This window comes from Thermobia domestica, chromosome 13 (genome assembly GCF_964235325.1).
Source record: "Thermobia domestica chromosome 13, izTheDome1.hap1.1, whole genome shotgun sequence".
NCBI lineage: Eukaryota > Metazoa > Arthropoda > Insecta > Zygentoma > Lepismatidae > Thermobia > Thermobia domestica.
In genome coordinates this window covers 45,710,918-45,733,408 of record NC_137466.1, presented here as the reverse complement: position 1 = coordinate 45,733,408, position 22,491 = coordinate 45,710,918, and positions in this window count along the sequence as shown.

The window sequence follows — 22,491 nt, the reverse complement described above, 5'->3', positions numbered from 1 at the left end:
AGTTCCTTCAGTGAATTCGCATGTTAACAACAGGGTTCCATCGAATTCTTCGGAAGCATCTGACGTGGACGTCGAACAGTCAGAAAAATTCCACACGTTGATAAAGAAAAACAAAAAGTATATTGCGGAGAATATAAATCGAGATTCGGTTAATAATTCTAATCGATTCCCAGAGGTGCAAAATCCAGAATACATACAGGTGGAAAACTCGAATCGAGAATCATGGAGTTTTCGGGATCCTGAAATAGATTCTTTCATAAGTTCGATTAAGGATCAATACTCAGATGTAATAACTAATAGAATAGGATGTATTAAGGGTTGTGTAGGCAAACTTTATTTAGCTGAAAACAAACCTTTTAAGCAAAATCCGTTCCTTGTTCCTAGAAATAAACAGAAAGAATTTGATGATCAAATCTCAGAATTGGTTAGGCAGGGTATTCTAATTGAAGTTGACCATTCGAACTATGCCAGTAGTTGCTTCTTAGTGAAGAATAAAGACAAGAGTTATAGAATAGTTGGGAACTTCGTTAAAGCTAACGAGTTGATTGTAAATGGTCCCTTTCCGTCTCCGAACATTGAAGAATGTTTGGCTGGTTTATCAGGTAAGCAATTCTATACGAAAATAGATCTAAAGAAAGCATATTTCCAAATTGTTTTGGATCCTAGCTCACGTGACATCACAACAATTGTTACTCCGAAGGGCTTTTTCAGTTTACGAGAGTCCCAGTTGGTATTAAAACAGGTAGTAACATTCTTAACCGTGTAATGCACAAAATACTCGGAGATTTGGAAGGAGAAGGAGTAAGATCATATTTCGACGATGTTCTTATATTTTCCGATACTATGGAACAACATAAAGATACTATAATAAAGGTACTTGAAAGATTCAGAGAATTTAATGTCACCATATCTCCGGATAAATGTTTGTTATTCCAATCTAAGATTAACTATCTAGGGTACATTATTTCCGGAGATCAGATGGAAATCGACCCGGCTAGAGATTCAGCTATTAAAAACATACCACCTCCACGAAATAGGAGATGTCTTATGAAGATCTTGGGGCTGTTCAGCTATTATGCAAAATTTGCTCCTGAGTTCCAGGAACTAATGGGATCTCTCAGTGTGAATTAAAATCTCCTAAGAATAAATTTGTCTGGACTCCTGAAAGGATTCTAGACAAATTAAAAGAAATATTAGTGGAAAACATTGTATTAAAGACCCCAGATCTAAATAAACGCTTTATATTACATGTAGACGGATCAGGAAAAGGCATAGCTGCTTGTTTGTCACAAGAAAATAGTAACGGGGAGATTCAACCTGTTTCTTTCTTTAGTAAGAAACTATCAGAAGCAGACAAGCATAGAAGTATATACGAAATAGAGTTCATAAGCCTTGTAAAAACCATGTCCCGATTTAAGCACTATTTGGTTAGAGAATTTGATGTCCTGACAGATAATAAGGCCCTTACATGGCTATTAAGCAACTCAAAGCGACTACTAAAGTATGGTCCTCTTGTTGAGACTGTGTCAGTTCTCGTTTAATATTAAACATGTTAGGTCAACAGATAACGTCATAGCTGACACTCTCACAAGAGTGTATGACCCTTTCGAGTTTAATTTAGTTGATGGTCCTTTGGGTTTAGCGGCCTTTGATAGCAATTTGCGTTTAGCGCATAGATGGAAGTTGCCTCTCATACAGGAACCCATTAAAGATCTTCAAAGAGAAGACCATGAATTGAAAGCGATAATAGATAGAATTGAAAATGGCGACAACATTCCAGGTAATGTATTAAACAAAAAGATTCTCATGGAAAGAACTAATTCAGTTCATAATCCTTTCAAGATCTTAATCCCTAACGGTTTGAGAAGAGTTCTAATAGAGTACTACCATGAGGATAAGCTTGTATGAGGTCAAGATGGTTCATATCGGACTCTTAAGAAATTAATGAAACGCTTCACGTGGGGAAACATGAAAGAGGAAGTGACTGAATTTGTACGTTGTTGCCATAGGTGTCAGCTTGCTAAAGAAGAAAATAAAAGGAAAATGGGGTTACTTATATCTGAGTACAGTAAGAGAATCGGATCCCGCTGGTATTCCGATATTATCGGTGTATTGCCTAACTCCAGGGGGTTTAAATATATCTTAATCGGGGTTGACAATGCTAGCCGCTTTGTCGTGCTAGATAAGTTAAGATCGTTATCTTCAGCCTCGATAGTGGACAAAATGTCAGACATCTTCAGTCGACTAGGATATCTAGGAGCTATTTCTACCGACAACGCTTCTGTGTTTCTGAATTTTTTAAGAAATTCTTGTTCGAGCTTGGGATAAAGCACATTACTTTAAGTCCATACCACCCTGAAGGGAACGCTGCGGAGCGTTTTATTAATACGCTAAAATCCTCCATCAGAGCTTATTACTCAGATAAGCATTTTTGGTCGTCTCTGATACCAGACCTTCAATATACGTTAAACATAAGCGAGCATACCGGCCTTAAGATGTGCCCAATCGAGGTATTCTTCGGACGTCCTTCTTACACCCCACTGGAAAATCGATGGGACATCTCAGATTCGGATATTGCTGGTAAGTCAACAAAGTCTTTGTGGTTAGAAGCCATGAAGAATATGGAGAAGGGCTGGGTTAGAAGGAAACGATTAATGTTGCAGAGAAGAAGAGAAGTAGTGTTCCAAATAGGTGATAAGGTTTTGATTCGATCTCATGTTAAATCTTTTTTGAAAGATAATGTTGCTAGACAACTTAGTGATAAATGGCAAGGTCCATTTATAGTCAGGAGGTTTTTGACACCAAATACAGTCTTGATATCGGACGAGAACGATACTCCTGATTCCTACAAGCGGAACCATGTCTCCGAGATAAAGATTTATCGGGTCCATAGAAATTAGTTTAAATGAAAGGCTGGAAGAGAAAATGGAAACAATGGAATTAGAAAAATTGTATATGTTAAAAATTTGTATATAGTAAAAAGATTATATAATAAGTATTATTACTAAATTGTAAATATATTCTTAAATTTTATTCACGGCCGTGATTATCTAAAAATCATGTAAATTTAGTATTGTATATAATATTAATTTTATCCATTGTATATAATATATTATAGTAGTTTGGCTTATTCTTGTATATTCTTGTGAATATTTTATTATATATTAATTGTATGCTAATCATATTTTCCTATATTTATAGATTTCCAATTAGTAAAAAATTCTGGATCAGAATTTTTTTTGCAAAAAGGCTGGTGGATGTAACGTGTCCTCTTCGTGTGGAATGAGGCCAACGAATATGGACGCGTCACAAGAATAATAAAAACTAAAAAGGAAGAAAATAACTGTATATTAGATTGATTAAGTCCAAATAATATGGAAGAGTCACTATGCAATGTTAAAGTCATTGAATTGGTTTGATTAGTTGTTCTTATAAAAAAGTAGAAAGAAAAATCAGAAAAGTATGTGGAATATTTAGGTAATAGCAGTTGGAAAGTCTGCTGGAGGAAATGGTAGCTGTCGAGAAAGGGGGGCGTGGTTAGCGTTCACCGACTCAACAAGCTAAAGAAGGTTTCGCTCCTTGTTATTCATATGGTTTGCTGGGAAGGTTCTCCTTTCGGTTCGAGAGGGTTTCTCTATTACGGAGAATGGTTCAACGTCGTACTTTTTGTTAATGTAGTGTGTGTGTATACGACGTGGATCGATAAAGTCCTGTTGGTGGAATGTCAGTATTATTTTATATAAGTGATCAGTGAAAAAGGAATGTTTTATTCCTTGGTTCTGCTATTCACGAAAGCTAACTTAGTGGCGTGTCAAACGGGCACTTTTGTTTTTCTTTTTGTGTGGCTACTAAGCGATGATAGTGATTCCGACTGTGAGATTTTTTTAAAAGTGATTTAAACCGCTGTGAATTGCTAGCTCAGTTAGTGGTTTGCGTGATTACTTTATTTTCTCACTATTTTTCCATTCTGTGCAGAGAAATTGTGCAATTAAAAAGCAGTGAAGGGTCTTTTGTCCCAAGTGAAAGCCCGATTCAATCACGTGAAAAGTAATTCCTTTTGGACATTAGCTGGTTTAGTTTGCTTGAAAGCCAACTATAATTTATTTCTTGCTTATATATATTTGTGTTGAAACGAAGGCACGAAAGAATTTTGGAGGAATTATATAATATATGAATACTGACGTATTCCTACCAATTAGACTTTGTTCGATAGCCAAAATAGCTCAGACTAATTCCATATTTCCAAGAGAGGAGAGGTTACACACTAGAAGGTAAATTCAGTAACTAAAATAAATAGAGGTGAGTGAAATTTCAAACTTCTTTTCAAGTAGTCATTGTGACTTATCAAATTGGTGTTTGTATGGTTGTGAAGCTCGTTTTTCACTTCAGGTCGAATTACTAATGCAATTTCATGGTCTTTTCACCCTTAAGTTAAATTTCAGAATTTTTCTCATTTTTCAAGTTTCGCGGAGTGCTAAGTAGAACTGGGGGACAATTCTCGCATTTAGAATAAGTTAACACTTTTCCAATATTTCCAGATTATATTGGTTTCTTTTTTAGTTTGCAGTGTATTTAGCTTGTATATTGAGTTTCTCGAGTATTTTGATCGTAGGAGTTTTATATTACAATTAAATTTTTTCTCCAGCATTCTCATTCCACATTTGCTCAAATACATGAAAGAATATAGGAATTACTAGTTGAGAGTTTGATGAAATGGGTTTATGAATGTTTTAAATGAATTTGAATATAGATTATCATTCCACTGTTTAGAATTTAGAGACTGAGATTTATATATGAAAGAATTTCTATTTATTCAAGATTAAGAGATTTGGCATTTACATAATTTGTATGTGAATAAAATTTTGATAATCGTCTCATTGACTTATATGTTATACAGTATCTTCGTAAAGCGAAGTAATAAAGAAATTAATAGCATGTTCAAATTTGTTAAATTGCTCGCTTTGCTTTATGAGGTTAGATTAGAAAGTGACGTAAAAAGTATTATTATTACTTTGCTGAGAATAAAATCTAAACTTTTTTGGAGGAATATATTTTTTAAGTAATATTTATTCAAGAAATAAAATCACTTGTTGAGAATTAATATTCAGATAACTTTCTTACATAGAATTATTGAGAATTAAAAGTAAAGTACATTTCTTATCAGTAATATTCAGATTTCATTAGTATATTTTTTGGGTATTTACATATTTTATTTTTATTTTGTGTTTGTTTGTGTATCTACATTATTCTAACGTAATAGTGTAAATACACAACCCTAGTTTCGTTATCTTTAATAAACTTATTTAAAAATTGAATTCTTTTGGTATTCTTTAATTATTATATTATATATTTATTTCCTGTATATGTTTAATTTCCCTATTGCATTTGGAAATATTGGAAAGATATTTAACTGCTACACGGACGAACAGAACGATGACGAACTGAACCTTCTGGCCCAAGTCCCATCGACTAGGTGTCATTGGATTGTATCCGGATTGACAATTATTATTATTGTTATTATTATTATTATTATTATTGTGAATAGTAATAGTTCTCAAACTGGAGGCTTTCTAGAGATACCGGGTATTTCTTTCAATTTATCAAGACTAATTGAAAGAAATACTCGTATTCATGAATGAAAATTTAATTACAAAATTGGAAGTCAGCTTAGTGGCAGTTAGTTTAAAACATATTATGGACCATTAGGTCAGTACAAATCAAGAACAATATCACTGACGCTGATTGTCCTCCTGCTAACATGATTCTCTACGAATAATCGGAATGCTAAATTAAAAAAAAAACTCAATGTCAGAAACTGTGGCAACCGTATTTGTATACCGTCTTACTTTCTCAATTAATATTCTATCACTTCCGGTTCTAAATTTCTATCACTTCCGGTCTAGTAGAAATTTGAAGATGAAATATATATTCTTTGGATACTTAATCGATTAGAGTAAATCGCTTCTCGCTATTACTCTTTTTGCTTTATAACGATAAATGTAAAAAACGGAAATGATTGATTTCTACCACTTCCGGTGAATGGATCTCCTCCTTCAACGAACTCGATTCGTAACTTTTGATCTTCTGCATCAGGGTTTCTCAACCTGTGGTACGAGTACCACTACGGTAAGCGAGCCGCTTTTGGTGGTATACGGCTTACGATGGTATCAATAATTAATATGCTTTGGCGGTTCGCCTGGGGAAAAGGTTGAGAACCTCTGTTCTACATCATAGCCAACATTTATAGTGACCATTAAGTAGTTCTTTAATTTTTTGTGTTTCGGACAGACATACGCACAGAGAGAGAGAAAATATATAAAGAAGTTTTGGTAAATCAAGCACCATAAAACCAGTATGTTTTATAGACTTATAAACTTTTGACTAGATGGCTAGTAATACTATTCGAAATAGTGTGTTCCTGTTTCGCAGAATACTGTTTAACATAAAGATGTTCAAACTGTTTTTTCACATTCAGCGTTGTCATATTTTGAAGAACAGAAAAATGACCTAATGCGTCTGGTTCTGTTTTGCAGGATTAAAGTTTTTTTCACGTAGGTTTATGGAAAATCTGTACTGCACCGAAAGTATGCCGATATTTGTATTACATGTAGAAAAGTTAATCCCATCGTTTGGAAATTGATAATATCGTAATACTGCAATCACACATAAAAATTGCAAGTAACAAACAAATTATTTCTTAAATTATTGAGAAAGTCAAGATGGCTGGTAGGTATACCAACACACGTTGCACAAGAAGTGTTTGGGATGATTCTTTCCACTCCTTTTCTGCTTATTCCAAAGCAAAAGTCAGTTGTTTCATCACTCATGCTTCAGCAAATAAAGAAAAAAACAGAACATTGTTGCTTCCAATTTCTTGTGCAAGAATGTATGACTAATTTCGGAAAAGCGGCAATAAACGCAACAAGAAAAACATTCCAGCAAGCGACAGTACGCTTTGTCTGTCTCATTTTACCCAATTTGTATTGAAAATGGTTCAATATATTGGGTTGCCTTCATTCTGTAGTGACCTTAGTAAATGGGTTAGAAAAGGAGTTGCACTTCCCATGTTCCTCTTGAAGACATGCCTGATGCGTTTTTGTATGTACAAGACGATACACCCGACACCCCAGTGGCACAGGTTTCGCTAAACTACTTTGTGGACACCTATTATGACGAATATAAATGCAATCTCAATGCTGAAATTGCAAGCCAATAAAGACAAGACGATATTAGGAGTCATGCCTCTGTATTTCATTTACTAAGTTTACATTATTGTTCAATGCAAATTATTTCCTTTTTTTAATTAATGTATGTTTAAATGTTTTTTCTTGCAATGTTTTAGAATTGGACTTGCGCGACACAGCTCTATCGCGAGCCGTACCCTTTCCTTATTCTTATGTTGGTGTTTTCTTTCCTTCGCTAATTATGAGGTGTACCAAAACTCTTCATGCGATTCTACAAAACAGAAGGTAATCGAATTCAATTACTCGTCGGCATTTAGCCGCTAGGACACTTTTGCAGAACAGGAATGGGTAAACTTGGCAATGCTGTACACAGATCATGCATTTTGCAATACAGGAAATAATCATTCGAAACAACACTTTCTACTACAATTTTTTTTCGAGTCTTAGTCTCACATGTTGTAAGTTTATGGAAAGAACTTTCTGGAGATTTCATTCTGTTGGCTGTGTTCATGCTCATGTTTATATATGTGTGTATGCAAACGACAAATGTTTAGCGTTTGATTTTCACGTCCATCTGATGAACGCTTTTAGCTCGCTAGCCATGAAATTTTCTGTTGAAGCAAATCAATGCATCACTCGCATCAATTCCCTGCTTCAACACTTTTTTCCTATCTTTTTATCATTATTTATTCCCGTGCTTTTTTTTGACGTTTCCAGGAATCAGCAATCTAATTCTCCAAATGACTTCAATATGTAATCGACGTTCGTTCTGAATGCAGAATGCTTTGACTACCTAATGTTCTCTGCCCACATTTTTTTTGTTGCTAAGCAAAAATACGGGCATGATTGTTACCTCAACTTTAAAACGTTGAAGTTTTTTTAATCTTGAATATACAAGGTGTGTCTGGAAAGTTCGGTGAATTGTCATAGAAAATGAATGAAACAAGAGTTACAAATAAAATACCTTTACTTGCCTTTAAACTAAACACCATTAGCTACAACACACTTGTGACATCGCTTGTAAAGCTGCTGAAATCTGTCAGCAAAAACGTCTTATGGAATCGCTCGGAGCACCATGGTCACACGTTGTTGTATATCCGCAACGTCGATAAAGTATAAGCGTTTCAGAATTAATTTAAGACGGGGAAACGAAAAGATGTCTGCCGGCACCAAATCTGGAGAACAAAGAGGGTACTAAAGAATAGTCATTTTCATTGAGCGAGAAATTGGAGCAGGCGGATCGCGGTGTGCGGATGAGCATTATCGTGGAGGAAATTCCCTTGTCTACTCAGGTACTATTCTGGCTGAACCCGGCGGATATATTGCAACAAATCCCTTGTAAACTTCTGCGTTGACAGTTTGACCCTCGGATAAAAAAATCGTGATGGATCAAGCCATTGCTGTCGAAAAAGATCAATCTCATCTTAATCTTGGATGTTGTCAGCCGACATTTATTTTGAGGCGGATAAGGCAAAGGACATCATGTCGTTGACTGTAGTATCAGGTCTCATCTCCTGTAATGGTGGTTTCCAAATCTTTAGATTCCAGTCAGACAAGTCGATGAAATCTCCAGACGTTTCCTTTCGAGTTTGATTCTGCTCGTCTGCTAGCCTATGCGGTGCAAACCGGGTACTAATTTTTAGCTTTTCCAAATGTTCGTAAACAATAGTGCTTACCTTTTCTTCGCTTATCTTCAACGCTTCTGCTATCATTCTTAAAGATAGCCGCCTACGATTCCCAAGCGTCCTTCGTACTCGTGCGATTTGTCTCGGATTGTGCTTGTTAGCAGCTGACCCAGCGCGGCTCATCCTCGACAACTTTCTTTACATCTCTAAAACGTTCACTCTAAAAACAGTATTGTTATATTCAACCATAATTATGGTTGAATGTAACTATACAGTATTGTTAATATAGCGCCAGCAAGAATTATGACTCAGAGTACAATATTATATTGTTAAAAAACTCTAGCTGGGTCAACAAAAATTATGGATGTCCTAGACATATTTATGATATTAACAACTATACCAATTATTGTACTTGCAACTATACGGCTCCTATATAGTTGGAAATACCACATAGAATGGTTGTCGAGACCATCACAAGATTTACTATGGCTGTCCCAACAATATAAGACATGTTGCTTTAACCATAATCAAAATGTCAAGATGGCTGCTGTATTGTATGCACTTGCTATTATAATAACCTATTTTGTGCTGTACTCATCATAAACTTAGTACTCAAAAGTTATGTCTAGATTGGTATTGTCCCTTCAAACACACTGTAACGTTGCAAGAACAAGCGAAAAATACAGTGCGACAACACCTCTGAGTTAATCGTTATTTATGAAGTTGATTTTTTTTGCTAGCCAAAGTCTAGCTCCCTTGCGAGGGTTACGCCCTCTATCCTAGGTAAGAGGTGAAAGTACTGGTGCAGAAAGGAGATTGGAGTCGGTCTATGGGATGCAGAGGAAATCTGGAATATCTTTTATACGGATAGCACTTTATTATATTACATCTTTATTGCATAATATTGCGGTATCCATTTGGACATTATGATCTTGTGATCATAATCATTAGGGCAGGAAAAAAGATGATGGTGAGGTGCACTTCACAGGACAAACACAAACAAACAATTTGTTAAAAGGACGAATGCTGGTTATCTTCTTGTCCAGGGGCTACTCTGGACAGTGATGAAGACATGTGAAGCCCTGTTAGTATAATGGATTTACAGTGCCGTAAATGTGGGTGAAACATGATGGGGAAGATGATCGGAAGAATAGGCAGATGCGACAAAATGGTCGGGGTGATCAGTTGGAAGAGTTTTGAGATAAAGGGAGAAGAGCAGAGATAAAGGACAGGTGATGAAATTATAACCCAGATCGTAGTTGCGATCGATATCTATCGTGTCGACAAGTAGAGGGTGCCGTTGCTGAAAGCGCGTAGTAATGAACCTGAGCCTTAATTTTTCGATGTGATGAAGTAGGGTAGGAAACGTTATGCGGTCGTACAACTCCTGCGTTGGACTCGAAAGCTTGATTCGGTATGCTAGACGAAAAGCATGTCGTTCGAGCACTTTTAATTTGTTGTAGAAGTAAGGTAATGCACTAACCCAGGCGGGATGTCCATATGTTAAGACGGGGCGCAAAAATACCTTGTAGGTATTGAGTACTGTAGAAGGCTGTAATCCCCATGTGGTACCAATAAGACGTTTAAGAAGGTTTAAACGATTATAGGCTTTGCGAGTGATTTCTTTAAGATGTGGGCGCCAAGTTAGATGATGGTCGATAGTAAGACCGAGGTAAGTGACCTGTTTAGTGGGTTGAATTCGTGTACCGTCGACACTGATGTTAAGGAGATTCGGATTTTTTTGTACTCGAGAGCGCTTGCGAGGTGGAATAAAGACAATTGCCTGCGTCTTAGTGGAGTTCATGTGGAGTCGCCACATATTGCACCATCGAAAGAAGGAGTCAATCGCTATGCTGAGAGAGGAATTAATCTGTTGAATGGTTCGGGCTGTACAGAGAAAAGCAGTGTCATCAGCATATTGAAAAGTGTGCACATTGAGAGGAAGTGCCGGCATGTCAGCTACAAACAGAAGATATAGTAGGGGTGAGAGAGCAGAGCCTTGGGGTACACCAGAGTGAATAAAAATCGGATGAGAGAAGGAGCTATTGATGGTTACATAAGAGAGGCGGTTAGAAAGAAAGTGAAATATGAATCGGAGATAAGAAAGCGGAAGTCGGAAGCGGTGTAGTTTGAACAGGAGAGCTAAATGCCAAACTTTATCAAAAGCTTTTTCGAGATCGAAAAGGATGAGACAAGATGGTCGAGCAGTATTATAATGATTGGTAATGAGATTTAAGAGTCTGAGCAGTTGATCATTGATGCTAAAATTATGTCTAAATCCAGCCTGATGCACAGGAAGCAAATTATGGGTAGAGAGATGGAGATGAAGTCTGGCGACGATGATGCGCTCGAGAATCTTGCTAAATACGGAGGTTAGCTGTATTGGTCTGTAAGATGCAACAGAATCTGGAGGTTTGTTAGGTTTCAGAAACATTAAAGTAGAGGATGTTTTCCAGTCTGAGAGGAAGTAGCCGGTACGAAGTATAAATGTATAGACATAAGAAAGAAGAAGAAGAAGACAGTATGGTGCTTCTTTGATGTCGCGATAAGTTATCCGATCCAAACCAGGAGCTGTATTACGCTTGCGATTCACGACAGACGAAATATCGTCAGTAGAGATAGGAGTGGTGAGAGGATTATTATCGGGAAGACTATGAGTTTCACTCGGTTGTAAGTAAGGTGCTGATAGGTTCAAGATGTCCGTGGGATGCCTCCGGGGAAAGTCTGGTGAAAAGGGAGTGAATGTAGTTTGCAGGTGGTCGGCAAAAGCGTTGGCTTTATCTTCATCTGTTTGTAGCGGACAGTCATTAATAAGCAATGGATAAGGCGTCCTGGTAAGCTTGCCCGTCATCAGATTAAAGCGTTTCCAGTACTTAGTTGGGTGCGAAGTTTCTGCCAAGGTGTTGCAAGTCTTTACCCAGGTCCGGAGTTTATATGCCTTAACATAGTTTCGAACTGTGCGGTGGAGTTTGCGATGATGTTGCAGAGCTTCCAAGTTCCCAGTGCGCTGAAACTCTCGGAAAAATGCGCGGGAGCGGTGTATAAGAGGTAAATAACTTGGTGGTAGGCGTGGTTGGAACCGGGAGATTTCAGTGGTTGGTATATGAAGTTCGGACGCATGACGGATAGAGTAGGTGATATCAGAAATGCAATTATACAGATCATCTTCTGTGGTAGGCGGCTCAAGATTGGCTAAATCTGCAGTGATTGTTGAGCGATAAAGATCCCATTTTGCTTGGTCAAAACGTGGGACACGCCGAGATTCTGGTAAGGTTCGAGGAGTATGAGGCTGTGGTTGATCAATGTGAAGTTTGATGGGTAGATGATCGCTACCAATGGAATCTAGTACCTCGAGAGTACATCGTTGGGAAAGGTTGACAGATGAAATCACTACGTCTGGTGTGGTTTCAGTGATAGGTCGGGTAGGTTTTGGTATGTCAAAGATATGGCCTGTGGTATGACTGGTGATGAAGTTAAAGAAACGTTGTTTCTGGTTATCTGAACGGCTATGAATATTAATATCTGCCATAATGATATAATATTTAAAGTTATTAGAGATATACTGAAAAAAGGAGAGGGGGATTGGGTGTCCAGGGCGCACATATATGGTGGCTATAGTGACATAAAGGGAGTGAAAATAGAGGGTGATAATGAGGTGCTCCGGTATGTTATGTAAGGCAGAGTGGTATTGGCGATGACTAATGGAAGGATGAAAGCCAACAGCCACTCCCCCATTTACTCGGCGTGCTGCTACCGTAGAATCACAACGTAGTAATGTATATCTAGGTATTTTAAAAGACATAGCTGGTGTGAGGTGAGTTTCGTTAATGAGGAAGTCTTGAATAGATTCTTCTAAGAGAAGCTGTTCGAAAAGGGTATAGTGAGTAGCGAGGGATCGAATATTAACAAATAAGAGCGAAATACCCATGATTACGGTGCAGTAGAAGGGTTGGAAGTTTCTGCGGAGGCATGTTCTTCGAGTGGAGTGACATGAAAATACACGTGTGGACCAGAGTAGGTAGCTTGAAAGGTACATTTAAAGATCAGGCGAGCAGAGTGATTGACCACCCCGAGAATGTGTTGGCGAAGAAAAGGATGAATGTTTTGCATAGCGATAGTGAAAAAAGATAGTAATTGTTGGAGAGTAATAGGTTCGTCGGTAGCTGGTGGTGGTAGAGCTTGCTGGGTTGGCGGTAAAACAGGTCGCAAAGGAACCGTTAGTTCCGGGCTGAAAGGCTCAGCTGTAGGTCTCGCTTTGCATCGATAACTATACGTCGGATGCTGCTCTGGACATGTAGAGCATTTAGGTGGTTTAGCTAAGTTGGTGTATGCCTTAGTATCGTGGGCACCGCTACAGTATCCACATTTGCTAGATTGCGTACATTTTGAAGTCGGGTGGGAATTGTACGCTTGACAGCGCTCGCATCGCAATGGTAAAGGCTGAGGTGATTTTGACGGCTCGACGCGATGCTTCCTTTTATAAATGAAGGCACCATAATTTAGCAAGTCATCGATGGTGGTTTCGGAATTAGTAAGGACTCGTACCATGTATGTGGCTCCATGGTCGTTTTTAATGCGTATGCACTTAAGTATAGAGTGCCCCTCTTGAGTGAGTTCTTCCTGAATCTCATCGTCTGTCAGGGAAGGATCCACCCCCCTAATGACAACTGAAAGAGCCGGGGGTCTTCGTGGAGGTGGTGCCTGTTTAAACGCCTTTGATTCAAGTCGCTTCATTTCAGCATGTTTGCCAAAAATTTCGAAACTGCATTTGTTTCGTACAGTGGTTAAGAATGATGAATCGTATGACTTGAAGATTATCCCATTGCGTGTATGAACAATTTGAGCGACTGAGGCGCGTGGTAGATATTTTATGAGTTGTTGAAAAGCCAGCTTGGTATTCTCAAATTTGGATCAAAGTTGGTAAGCAAGAATGTATGAAGGCGAGGTTTGGAAGAATCCAGTATTGTCGGAAATTCATTAGCGTCGTCGAGGTTCATGGATGAAACAGACTGCTCGGATTCACTAACAGTATGATGACGCTTAGGTGGCTGAGTTGAAGAAGTGTGATGTTTGTCCGGTGTGCGTGATCGGGATCTACCAGAATTTTTCCTTGCGAAGCAGATGTATGCCTTCGGTCAGTCCCCTGGCCTACTGACGTGGGGTTCAGAGACGGCCCAGGAGGTTGCTGTGTCAGTCCCGGATGGCCACCTGACGCCATCCAGATGGGCGCAAAAGACTTCGGCGAAGAGGATGATCGAGAGGAAGCCCAATGTGGCTCTCACTTGAGGCAGCAATACGTCCTCGCGGAGATGTCGGTCAGTGCGAGCACTGGCCCTCCACAAAAGAGATGAGAAGAGGAATATGATGATGGCCACGGGCTCCCACTTGAGTCAGCAATACGGACTGCAAGGGGATGTCGATTGTCTGTAACAAAACAGAACAATCCTCCCTAAATGATCAAAATACTAGTCAATGCTCGTAGAGCTTAGAAATCGAACTCAGACCTGTAAATCGATGAACGATTCGGAATTCTGAGTGGGTTTGTGTGAAGTTGAAATACCCCTTGCGTTAATATGTATTTTTAAATAAAATTATACAACGGAAGATAGTAAGTGTTATACTTCTTGTAATCCTTTATGAAAGAAGTATTTTGAACTGAACTTTGAGGCAGCATTTACAAGAGTAACAGTGCTGCCATCTAATGTGTTTATTTGTACTAGAAACATGGCTAATTATGTTATGGTCATTTACATGCCAGAAAATGGATAAACTTAAGTAAATAAACTTTCCTTCACATTTCTCTATTAGTCCATTTAGAGTCCGTGTTTTTAATAACTGTCCTTTGGAGATACACGCTATTTTTTTATTGGTATGACTCTTCGTTCTTGAAATTGTAAATGGCGTCTTTGTTCGTGTTTCACGTTGGTGAGCGCATGCGCGACACGGAACGATACGTACAACCATGTATATTGTTCACGCAACTATGTGTATTATGCGTGCAGCTATGTGTATTATGCGTGCAACTATAAAAACAATATGGTATGTTTTATGTACCACAAAAGAATTTCCTCACATGATTCTGATAACATAGGAAGTAATGTTAATATTGTTTATGTAACAAGAAATATGTTTCCAACGGCCATACCATGTTTAACTATATTTTTATGGTTCTCAAAACCCTACTCGTTTTTAGAGTGTTTCAAGCACTGAAACACGCACTTTTTACTCTCTGTTTCAATACCATGCACTTGCATTAACATCCCATGTGTCTTAGTCACCGTTTCCGTACGTGTGGGCGCCTCATCCTAACCAGTGTGGTTCCTAACAAATGGGACCATTCACCAAACTTTTCAGACGCATCATGTATTTTCCTTGAGTACGTGTTCATAAATTACAGTGGTACTACGGTATACGTCCGTATTGTAATAAGTCCAACTCTGTATACGTAGTGTTTCTTCACGGAAAATTTGGCTTAGTATACGACCTTAGTTTCAAATACTATTCGCCTGCTATAGGTTGTGAAAATTAGTCACGAAACCTTTCCCTGCAGATACACTCTTTTCATGTTTAGAGAAGGCAATGATTTTCTCTGGATATTCAGTTTGGAATTTTGTATTTTTGCTTTGGGGAGGCGTTTGGATATTAATGCATGGATAGCAATGTAACATAAACGAAATTATATATGTGACAAAATAAGACACAAAAAGATGCCCATAACAAGCATTTCAGAGGATACACCAACTTTGCAAATAATAAACATGGCAAACTTTCACGGCAAGATATTTTCACGTTGAAGGATTGAAAAATAGATAAACCGAGTAGGGAACAGGAAAGACTAAGCCTCCAAACTTTGCCATAGCCAATATGTATAAATAGATGGGATAACAGTGACATTTAAATGCATCAATTCTTGAGTACTTTGCAGTTTCTACGTAAGTACATGTGACCGTCTGCCCGGCCACAAAACTATGTTTTTGGACGACCAGTGTATTTCTTTTTAACTTTTATTCATGCAACGAAATTATTATTTTACTCATAGAAACGAACAGCTATTTTTCCTTTTGGTGAGAACTTCAATTCTTTCTGTTGTATGCAGGTGTTCTTCAGTCGTTATCGTTTCTCACGATAGAGCAAAGAACTTGTTGTTTTTCAATGCAACCCTTATCGTCTGGCCAGAGTGCTTCGTCGCAGCAAACTTATTTTTTTCTTTCCTTAAAATAGTTTCCAACTTATAGTCTTCGTCACCATGACTGTTCCGCATATACTTTTTTATAATAACATTTATTAAGATTCGGAACATTTTTGGATACGAAGTTGATATTGTGTGGGAATGATATTGTGTTTGTCGTGTTCTCACGCACTCATATTACGTCATCCTTCCTGCCGTGAGAACAAGCGTTCATATCCTGCAGGAGTCGTAGGTGGAACGACTCATACACACAATTACCATCGTTCGCTTCTCTCCACTGAACCATTTTACTTATAACAGTAGTGCATAAAAATCTATAACCATGGAAGAATTTATTAGTTAAGACTGCCACACTTTTTTCAACTTTTATTTCCAAGCTTTACTCTCACGGGAACAAAAGAAATGTTGCCAGTGTTCTTTATTATAACATCGACCCATTGGCATTGCGTATCAATGCAGAAAACCTTACCATTTCTTTATTATTTTACATAATGCATTATCAACCCTAAGTAAGCGGATGGGTTGTTCCCGAGCGGGAGTAGAAGCGAAGAGTTAGGAAAAAGAGTTGGTTATAAGAAGAAGTGATAGCAAGAAGTCATAGTATGAAGAACTTCGTGGTGCGACGTTAATCTATAGCAGGCCTGTCCATGAATTGGCTCCCGGAGCCGAAGCGTGAGCGAGCACGAGCGGAGAAAAGAGCAGGTGAACACAGATGGTGGTAGCTTCGCCCCTTCCACTGCATCCGATAAGTGTTGCCAACCACACATGATGGCAAAAAACCTACGGCCAAGCCTGGTCAGAAATTCGCACGATGTTGAAGCATTGAGCAGGCGCAAGCGTGAAATGTGCAAGTGTGCTCTCCCCCTCCCCCTCCCCATTTCGAAAGCAGTGACGCGAAAACACTGCAGGAAATAAAATTGGTACGTTTTTTGGTCGAGGAAGACGCATGATAGAGGTTACAGTTAGCGTTGAAGTAACTAACAAATGAACAAGAAAGAAAGAAACTAATATTAAACATGTCAGCTTACAGACGTAACTGCAAAAATCGGAAACGAATTGTTTCAGATCTTTTTAGCTTGCTTACACAATTCGTGACGTTGTATTACATTATCACTCGGTCTGTAAGTTGTCACTCGCTTCACGTTTGCTCAGTTGTAAACGCCTTTCGTTCCTAGATTGATAGCAGAACGACGGGAGATTGATAATAATAATAATAATAATAATAATAATAATAATAATAATAATAATAATAATAATAATAATAATGCGTATTATTATTATTATTATTATTATTATTATTATTATTATTATTATTAGTAGTAGTAGTAGTAGTAGTAGTAGTAGTAGTAGTAGTAGTAGTAGTAGTATTGGGACCAAAGAGGGATGAAAATGGGGATTGGAGGAAATTCATAATGAGGAATTGCATAGTTTATACCGCTCACCTAACATTGTTAGGGTCATTAGGTGTAGAAGGCTCAGGTGGGTAGGCCATGTAGCCAGAATGGAAGAAATTAGAAACGCTTTCATAATTTTAACTGAAAACCCAATTGGAAGAAGACCACTAGGAAGACCTAGGCGTAGATGGAAAGACAATATTAAGATGGATCTTGCAGAAATAAGAGTACGGAGTAGAAACTGGATCCAGTTGGCTAAGGACAGAAGTTAGTGGAAATATTTTGTAAACGCGGCATTGAACCTTCGGGTTCCATAGGGCATATAGTTAGTTAGTTAGTTAGTTATTATTATCTAAAAGAAATGTTCAAATGCTGTTAAGAGACAATTACACAGAAGAACTGAGTTCCGACCAAACACTAATTTGCCGGAAGGAAATTCCAGTGCAGTCCAGCCCACTTTAAGCGTTATCCGTGCAACCCACGTTTCATGTTCAAGATATTGGGAATAATTGTTCGTATCATTCAGTTGGAACGTTTCCTTCCGATTTTATGCTGTTACAGTAGCCCTACAACATTGTGACTTTCAAAATCAATCAGTATCTATCGAAGAAAGACAAGCGTGTAGCTTCAGTCGTTGATATGATTTAACATTCTTTTTCACTTTTAACAAGCCACCGGCAAGCAATCAGCCAGGCACAATATGTTTTTCATTATTAAAAAGACACTCCTTGTTAAAAAAAACACTAATGGTAGTCACTAATGGTCACTCTTAAAAATGGAAAATCTCTTTGGCTCTCTTAATATTTTGTTTGATTCTTTGCGGTCAAAGTAACTTTAAAAGTGGAGTAAGAAATATTATTCTTCCTATTGATGGTGTAATAGTGGCTTCTAATCTCCACAACCAACCCCTTGCTAAGCCTATTCGTACACACATACATTCATAAGCTAATTTTCTGGAGATAATACTTAGATAATTACAAACAAGTGCTACAGTATTTTTTTTTGTATCAACAGATTCTCTCTTTTCCCAAAAAGCGAAACAACATAATATAACAAACCCACACTCGGATTAAGAGCTTGATTATATATATATATATCTTGAAAACCGGTTTTCCATTGGGCAAACTAGCAAATTTTTATAAATGTAAGCGTTGGTTTGATTCCACCACATCCTTCTTTAACAAAAGGAAAGAAAAAAGAAGAAAAGGAACGTACATAGTTTATCATTTGATTGCTGTTACAAGTTTGTGTTGTCTATAGTTAACGGTTACCACATTGTAAAAAACACTTTACACTAAATGGCAATCAGTTACCATACATACTTTTTTTTTTGGTGGGCTAGTGATTACCGCCAAGGTTGACAACACTTCCGCTCCTCGAAGGACGAAACCCGAAGATTCACGAAGCACGAACAATGGTATTTGCACGTAGAATGCTCGTGAGCGCTCACGAGGAGAGTTTCCACTATCTGCTCGCCGTGGCCAGGGCTGATCTATAGGATGTGAAGCAGAAGGACCAACAAATACCTCCTGGGCATGTAACATCCTTGTGAAGTCAAAAAATTTCTTTAATTGTATTTCCCCATTCCCCTCGCCATTATCGCGAAGTGAAAGTCATCTCTCAGTGCTAATAGCAAATTTATAGTGCAAATGATATCCAAACCATGGCTATGTTTCTAGTGTTCGTACCTAGTGTGTGCATATCTACCTTTATCACGCAGGATTAAGTGTTTTATTCTTCGTTTCGTTCATTCGATTGCCTCAGTGCAATTCCTTCTGTATGAGCATTTAGCTCTATAAAGTGAGAATTTTGTGTGTTGTTAATAATATATATATATATATATATATATATATATATATATATATATATATATATATATATATATATATATATTATTATTATTATTATTATTATTCCGTTCCGTACCCACACATATTCATACTCAATAAATTCATAGGAATTTACCTAAGTAAATATCGTCTTCATTCATGTGTGTGTGAATTCCTGCGAGCAGACGGCTTGCCAGTTGCGTGTATGTATGCGTGTGCATACGCAAAAGTAAGTATAATACAACCTGAGTCTCAAAAGCACCAAAGTGGCTCATGCCAAATCACTGGTCATATTTTAATATTATCAATCTGCGCCCAAACAGAGTATGAGCCTGGACCAGAATTGTTATCAGCTGTTTTCTTAGGGAGTTCTTCGGGAGCCAGCACCCAAGGAAAGCGGTAGGTAGCATACACTACCCACCCAGGAGGTACCACGCTCGACGCATTGAGGATTTTTCAAATGGCTTCTCTAGTTCCAACTTGAAGAACCAGACCTACCGCCATATCATGGATTCATGGCTATCAAATGTTCCTTCTTGATTTCTTCACTTACTCTTTATATGACTTGATATAAAGTTGTTGAATTGGCGAACATCGGGTATCTTCAGGCTCTCGATCAAGATTTTCATTAGTGCGTTCACATGCTCAGGGGAAAGTCGAGCTCGCTCGGGACACAGAATTTGGTTTATTGCGGAAAGTGACCTATTCATAAAAGCAGTAACACTAAGGGTAGGAGCAATTTCACCATAAAGGACAACAGTTCAAACATCGCCTTCTTCTGATAATCAGAAATGAGTTTGCAACAAAATTGCATAAACGTAAGATCTTCCGGCAATAGTTGTAGAATCGTGTACTCAAAAGAAATATCTTCCACAGATCATCCCAATTGGGAAAGCTTCTTAAAATTTGGATTATCTTCTCTCTTTAAGGGTCTTCAGAAATGACGTCAGAACGTAAAAGACGTTATTAAACCTGTATCTAACATTTTTCACATTTTTTCTCTCTGTAACGCTTCCCAATTTTCATCATCTCGTGTTTGGAGATATCATCATAAAGAAGTATTAGCTGCATCTCCTCAAGATATCATCATTGTTTTCGAAACGTCAAGAATTTCTTCCTTACTGGAGGAAGAAATTTCAGATACAATTCCATTTAAGAACGACATTGTTTCACAAATGCTATTCGAGCTACTTTGAAGAGCCCTACTCAGTCTTGTTAGTGGCTTCAATAACTGACAACAGAGTCAAAACAAACACGGTAGAAGACTTCTTGAGACAAGCTATAGTAATCCGTACAATCGCTTTAAATATGTTCGATGGATAAGCAGGTAGTGGTAAAGCGTTTGCAAATAACAAGCAGGCTATCTTCATAAGATAATCAGCGTGTCTTTCCTGGCTGAAGAAGTTTAAGTAGTAATTTTTCAAGAACTGTTCTAATTTCTTGTAATATACTCATCTTTTTATTGCTGGATCGAAACAAGGAAAATAGGTCATTTATTGCACTTACTACTTTCTTGATTATCGGCGAAGATTCATAAGCTGTTACCAAAGCAAGTTATAGCAAGTGAGCCATGCAGTTAACGAATTTGGGGGCTAAGATTACAAGAAAGCCTGCACACATTTATTTGCCACTGATGTTACAAACAGTATCAAATAATGCTGTAACTAAATTATTTAGTGACAAACGAAGATCATGGGCATCCTTTACAATAATTTCCGTTATATATTCGGCCTTAGAGGAGCGTAAGGTTACAGCACACACGAATATCTCTTCAATAGAAGTGCACATGATAAGACGAGCACATAAAATTACTCTGCCATTAACACCAGTGCATTCATCCATCAGTGTGAATTCCTCGGAGTTTTTGAAGATGTCTCTCTGAATGGGAGTAACAGTATCGGCAAAGCAGTCTAAGATGTGTGATTGATTTTGCAGATAAATGGTGAGCGTTCTGTGAAGAGGACACTGTGGATGACAGAAAACTGTTGTTTTTCATCAGTGCTGCAATAGATACGAGTGGTCGCCAATTTATAGTAGATCTATAAGGAATTTCCAAATGAAAAGAAAGTAGGCCAGAGGGAATATGTCTTTTGTTATTGCCTCATTATTCGTACTTTGAGTATTAGCTTGTACATTTATTAGTTTCTCCACAGTTTCCACAAACACAGGTCTTGATTGCACAAGCGATTCGATGAAACTGACGAACATCATACTTAGGGGTTGTCCACACATTACATAACGCGGCAAATGGAAGAATTCGGCCTTGTGTTACGATGTGTAAGGTCCGCGGCATAAAATTTGTTACAAAAATTCCAAGTCCAAATTAATAACAAACTCATGCCCAGTTTTCTTATGCATTCCCGCAATACATGTATCAATCGATTAGTTGCTTCTAGTATTTATTCCAACTCCTCCCCGTCCTCCACCTACACTTGTCTAAAGCAGTGTGTGTGACGTAGTACACTCTTTCCATTCAGCTGAAAAAGAAACAGGAATCAAGTTTACAACGTTATAGCTTTAAAACAGTCTTTTCCATTCGTTTGTTCTGAAATATTTTTAAGAGACTAAATTAAAGGAAAGTCACACAATCTTCCCAGAGCTTCATAAATATCTTTAGTTTCATTCTTTTCTTTCTGTAAAGAGTGCAAGCTAGTAAGATGCTCCCTAAGAAATCTATGGAAATTGCCAAGAGCTCTAAAATATCTACGGACAGAAACGAGTTTTATTCAATGATTCATTGAATTTCTTTTCAGTAAGTGCAAGCAAATGTTTCAGGGGCGTCATTTGGGCAGGACAGGAGGGTGTAATTCCCCCTCTCTTGAGCTTCATAAATACGTATTTTTTGATCAAATGTATAGTAATACACTAATAAAAAGTGAAAATCTTATGTCGCCGGAGAATCTCTTCCTTCCCCCCCCCCTTCCCGAATAAAGTCTAAAAGACACTGGTTTTAACAACAAACCTATAGAGTTACGATAGCACATTGCTAAAGAGCTTACATTTGGTTTCAAGAGTCGAAGGTTTGATCTCAAGCCATATGACTTCCTGGGTGACATTGAGAGAGAGAGAGAGAGAGAGAGAGGGATTCAAGTATGGACACAGAGAGGGATGATTTGTATACACAGATTTAGAATTGGGGAAAAAATGATCGGACAGCATTCATATTATGACGAAAATTCTGATTTTGTGAAAGATAAGAAGGGAAGTTTTCGAACTGCGAGGATCACATTAGGCAGTTGTCGAATTAATGTGGACAACTCTTTTTAGAGC